Source organism: Hyaena hyaena, unplaced genomic scaffold (assembly GCF_003009895.1).
Source record: "Hyaena hyaena isolate Hyena2069 unplaced genomic scaffold, ASM300989v1 scaffold_928, whole genome shotgun sequence".
Taxonomy (NCBI): Eukaryota; Metazoa; Chordata; class Mammalia; order Carnivora; family Hyaenidae; genus Hyaena; species Hyaena hyaena.
Window position 1 is genome coordinate 6,183 of NW_024081562.1, and position 6,182 is coordinate 12,364.

The following is a 6,182-nucleotide window of genomic DNA, read 5'->3' on the forward strand; positions in this document are numbered from 1 at the left end:
TTCTATCCCATCTGTCATCCTTTCTCCAGCTTGCATCTTCTTTCCAAAACATTAATATATTCAGAACCCATCAAACTGTACCAGACAGAATCAGCCTTCTATGGGTCCCAGAAGAGATCCAGGACCAGTGCACATAGGATTGCAACAAAATGTCCACATACAGTCTGCACTCTCATCTCTAAGGCCAGAACCCAACTGCCCATAGAATGCATCAGAGGTGAGAAGGAACATGATAACAATGTTATATGTCGTGCCTTATACTCATTAGAGTTTTAGTTGAAGAACAATTGGAAGCCATTGAAGGCTTTAAGTCAAAAGTCACAATCCATCTTGCTGCATTGGTTTAGAGGGCAAGAGAGAAGCAGAGAGTACAGTCAGGGCACTTTGAAGATGATTCAGTCAAGGGATATCCATGGGCTTTCATATAGATGCAGAAGTATGGATAATACCTTTAAAATATATTTTTTAATGTTTTTTATTTATTTCTTTTTTTAATCATTCCCTTGATTTTTATTTATTTATTTTTTACAAATAGTTTATTGTCAAATTGGTTTCCACATAACACTCAGTGCTCATCCCCACAAGTGCCCTCCTCCATGCCCATCCCTCCTCCCCACCACATCCATCAGTCCTCAGTTTTTGTCAGCATTCAAGAGTCTCTCATGGTTTGCCTCTCTCCCTTTAAAATATATTTATGAGAATTTTACAAGTCTTCAATTTTTACTGGCTGGGTAAATATGAAGAATAAAGAGAGGACAGTATGTGCAGATGGTAGGTAGGTAGGTAGATAGATAGATAGATAGTTAGATAGACAGACAGACAGATAGATAAGGAAAGAAAGGTGAGGAAAAAGCAAATAAGGAGGAGACGAAGAAGGAGGAGGGGGAAGAGGAAGGAGAAGGCAACAAAATGCCAGATACTGTTCTAAACATTTTATAGATATTATCTAATTCAATTCTCCTGACAATCCTGAGGCAGCATAGTACACTATTGTACCACTATAGATCATTGTTAAAAAATATATTCACTTTCTCCCTCTCCACCTCCATGCTGGAGTGTACTTCTCCACCACTTCAAATGGGCTGGGACAGATGACTTGGTTTACACAATGTAATGTCAGCAGGTGAAAGTAACGAAAGATTATAAAAGTGTTTGTACATTTTAGCTTTGCCTCTTTGTGCATCTGCCATTTTCATGAGAGAATTTAGAAAATCTAAGCTTTTAGTCCATGCAGAAGGATGAAAGACATGTGGAGCAGAGCCATCCCAGACAATCCCATTTAAGATCAACTGACACCCAGCCAGAATGTAGATGTGTGGAAAATAGATGGTAACTGTCCTATTCCAGTGAGATCATGCTGGTGCTTGTTATACAGCATATTGCAGAACAACTCATTGATGCAGGGTATCATTGTCATCCCTGTTTTACAAATGAGGAAATGGGGGCATTGAGAAATTAAATAACTCATCTGGTGGTGACTGTTATGTTTCTGGTCAGAATAATTGTGGAGAATAGTGGTGTAATTAACTGAGATGGAGACACTGGTTGAGAGGCAAGGCTGTGTGCTAAAATGATGGACTTAGTGTTGTACATGAATGATGTTTGCAAGACAAACAGTGACTATGTCAGCAGGCAGTGGAATGTGTTGCTGTCTTGTCTGGAGCCATGAGCCTAGTTGAGGCAGCCTGGAGAGGAAAGAGTGCTGAGCAAGAGCAACTGAGGGTCTACACCTTCTGCCTGTGAGCCATCCTGGTCCAAGGAAGCTCAGTCTTGAGTCCCCCATGCACTGCAGGAGAAATAATGAAGAACAAGGCCTGACTGAGTTATAATTTTCTCCATTATGAGAAATAATCACTCAGTTGGGAATAAACCCAGTGGCCCTTCCAGTGTACCACTAGGTTCCACTTTCCCAATGTAGCCCAGAGTCACAACATACATTTTCCACATTTATTTTTAGTATTGATTTTCCTAATATCATGGAATAAATTATAAACACTAGCTGAGACAGAACTCTTAGTTCCATTTGCTTTTGGTTGAACCTGGTAATTGAAACATGCACCACCACCTTGTTTTTTGCAGTGATCCATTTTCATCTGCCATCTTTCCCCATGTGAAGAGCTGCAGCCTGCCTCACTAGCCGCCCCATCTTGTTTGCAGTGGTCTTGGATCAGGTCTAGAAGCAGAGCCTGGGGTGGGATGCTTGCACAAATGTTTTCCTGAAAGAGTATTCCCCAGGAGAAACTAGTGTGGGGGTGAGGAGGGAAGCAGGAAAGAGGAGCCAAGAAAAAGCAGTTTTCAGGTGAGCTCCATCCTCAGGGTGACTCCTAGGGTCCCTAGAGGGAGTGACATCACAGAAGTTGTCCTTGGAGGAAAGAGATTCCATACCCCAGACAGTCACTGACCAAGTGCCTCAAGTGAGTCAGTGAGCACCCAAACAGGTGTGTCTGGGTGAAGCAGTGCCCCTCAGCCAAGGGGCGCCCCTCCAGAGAGGTGCAGGTGTGAATTTCTAGCAGCCAACATTGTAGGAGATGGGGACAAGTGCACCAGCCCCGTGAGGGACCTGAGTGGGACACCAGCATCATCTGCTATAGCAGGAATCCTCTGATTGATGCAGGAAGAGGGCCAGCTATAGCATTACAGCCATGGCACTGGAAGCCCGGTGACCAGCGTATTAACACAGACTCCCAGGCAAGGTCTGAAAGGAGTTAGTGTGGCCAGGAGGGTGAATAGCTTCATAAGGAAAATGCAAATGACAACCTCAAAACAGAAAGAAGGCCACAGTAACACACATCCACTCATCCTGCAGATGCGTTACTGAAGATGCATGGAGAATGTAGTCCACAAACCCATGTGGGGTTTTCCCTGTGGCCTTCCCCTTGAGTTCAGACATGGGACCCACCGCAAAATGCTTTGTTCCCTGAACACCATGCAGCACACTCATCTCAGAAGAAGAATTGCTTCCCTCGGCGCCGAAGTAGGAGAGTTTTGACAGTTTCTTGTCTGTAATCTCTGTAGCCATCAACACAGCACACATGGGACTCTGCCACCAACACAACCAAACTCCACCTCCGTCCCTGCCCCCAGGAAATCACAACTGCCTGAGGCTGGGCTACCTCTTCCCTTTTCTGCAGAAGACCTGGGCATTTAGGAGAGAATGAAAGGAAAAGGAAAGTGAGTTCAAAGCAATGAAACACAGAAAAAGAGTTTACTTTTTGCCACAGGATTTCAAGAACCAAATTCAGTAATGGGGCTATTGATGAGAAATGTTTTAAAGTCCTCAGTTCAGACCACATTATAAGTAAGCCAGGTCACATATAGAAATTTAAATGAAATTGCAAACAAGAAACATGCACACCCTTGGCTTCACCTACACTTTTTTCTCTAGACTCAGTTTCACTGTTAGATTCTTCCCTTCAATGATACTTTGTGGGGATAAAGAAAAAGGGTGGTCAGCATCAGGCATGTCCTGACTCACCTGCTCACTGTTTTCATGTCTGAGACACCCCCATGTCCCAGTCAAATTTAAAGGCCTGAGTTTTTTCGACCTTCCACCTCTGTTTTTTTTCCCTAGTGCTGTGTTCCTAATTCACCTCATCAAGGGGCTGAGCCATGCCTGGGGTCAGATTAGATGACAGAAATGAGGCAATTCAGGGTTAAGGTTAGGTCTCAGAGCCAGCAGCCTCAGAGATCTGGAATTACAGAGACTTCGTGAAGCTCCTATCCACCCAAATCTTATTAGGGATGAATCTCAAAATGTCTACCATTTTGCTTAGCCCCTACATCTCAGTTTCTTTCAGACAAACCAAGCTTATCTGGGACATCTGTAGTGATGTAGCAGATAGTGCCAGGATAGCCCAAGCCTCAGATTCATGTTGCCATGCAGCACTCACGGGAGGCCAGATGCCCGGGGGGCTAAATGGACAGGCCATGTGGGAGAAGCCAGATAAAAGTGGTGTACCTCCTGGATGGAGCCACGCCCTATCTGAGAATGCCCAGCCACGCTAGACTCCTAGGAGAATATGTGCGTGCGTGCGTGTGTTTGTGTGTGTGACTTCGTATAACTTTCATTCGGTGCCCAATCAGCATTTCCTAAACAACTCATTAAACCAGGGGTTTAGGAAGTTTCATAAATTCCTTCAATTACCTCATGAAGCATGGAGGAATTTGGTGTTGGATTCTGGTATTTAAAGGTGTTAACTCCTTAATTCTTACTTCACACAAGTAAGTTCCAGTTAATGGTGATTAGCTGTTCACCTTCATCATTAGAGGAGTAACATGGCATTTGTGATTGCACAGTTTTGATTCGAGGTGGCTTTCTCTTGGATTTCTGCCTAAAATGTCAAGAAAGAATGCATTTCTCATTGCCCTTGGAGGCAGGAGAGGACAAGCCTTAGAAAGCAAGGTCTTCCCATTCTGGCCTCAGTTGCTGGTACCATTGATGCAATGCTTGTACCCAGGTGAGGAGCTGGAAATGGAAAATGTACAGTAAGTGCCAAAATAATTTCCTCTCTCCTTTCATCTGCTTGCCCTAAAATCCTGGGGCATTTGCATGGCATCTATTTGAGAATGTCAGTGAATAGTGAAGGTACATCACCCTTTCATTGAGGGTGATGGCTGATGACACATCAGAAAACATCATGACAATTTGATTTGATGTCACTGTGCCTGACACTGTCTGGCAATGGAATCCTGAGGAATGCCCAATAACTCACCTGGGGAGATGTGTCACCTTCAATCATATAGTTAGGAAATAGTTCAATGGAGGGCAATGTCACTGTCATTGAAGGTGCTGGTCTTTTCACTGCTGTTGTCTTAGATTTAATACATCTGGATCTCAAGCATATGGAGCAATGCCTTGCTGGAGACATGTCCTCCAGCAATTCGGCACTTGGTAGTTGACGCGATACTTATTAAATTATTTAATAGAAACAAATCTTGCTGTAGAATTACAACCAAATGGCATGTACTTGTGTTTTAATTATAGCTTACAATGGCTATACTGTATTTTACTGAAAATTATCAGAAATCCCAGAAGTTCCTGAATACATAGTTAATCATACAAAAAGTAAGGAACCTAATACTGATTAGTTCTCTTTTATACCTATAGTGGGATTTTCTAATGCAGAGAGCACAGGGCCCTAAAAGTAATTGAAACCAAGTCTAGATGACTTAAGAGAAGAGATTCATTTGAAGGAAATGAGGTGGTTCAGACACTTAGAGGAAGCCTGGATAGCCTGACTCAAGACATGAGAGCAGACAGAGGGCATCAGGCAACCATAATACAGCCAAGGTCATATGTCACAAAGCATCTGGTTAAGGCTGCAGCTTCTGCCACCCCTAGGACATGGACACATCTTTAGCATACATGATACAGGCCCAACAACATTACACAAGAGTTATGGATGCTGTGGGGCCTCCCTGCCTTTTAAACCATCCTGTTCCTTTGTCTGCCTGTTCCCAACTTAAAATCCAAAATCAAAATGTCTGATTGCCTATCTAAAGGCAGGCATCTGGGTCCTGCCTTCCAGGAGACAGGAAGAGGTGTCTGGCTTGACCATGTTGCATAGCAGGGGATAGAGCCCTGACTTCCTCCGGAGCACACATCAAGAGGAACCTCAAAGCAGAAGTGGGCTTGGATGCCAGACGGTCCGAAAAGGTAAGCACTAAGGCTTCAAATAGGCTACACAAGAATATAATAAAATTTTAGGTTTGGCTAAGGATCTAAATAATTGAGATTACTTCCATCGTATATATTAGCCAAAAGTTCACTAGGTTACTCTGCAAAAGTTTTGTTCGTTTGTTTGTTTGTCTGTTTTCTCTCAATCCATTTCTGAGAGATAACTAAGCTGCTAGACTTAAAGTAACTGGAGGCTTCAGAGTCAACAATAATGACTAATTTAAAGTCATTGTTTTTATGATATTATATAAAATGTATGCATGCATTTTGTGTTGCATGGTGATTGAATGATTTCACTTATGCTCATTAAGGGCACTAGTGCAATGCTAATACTGCTCCTTTGATGCACGGGCACTCAACTCGAGCCATATGGACCTATTCACATGTAAGTGACAGGTTAGCCAAACAAGGAAAGTAGCAAATCGTCCAACAAGAAGCATAGCCAACCTCCCAGACTGAAGCCAAGGATCAACTCAACATCACTAATATTGTGCTTGCTTCTCAT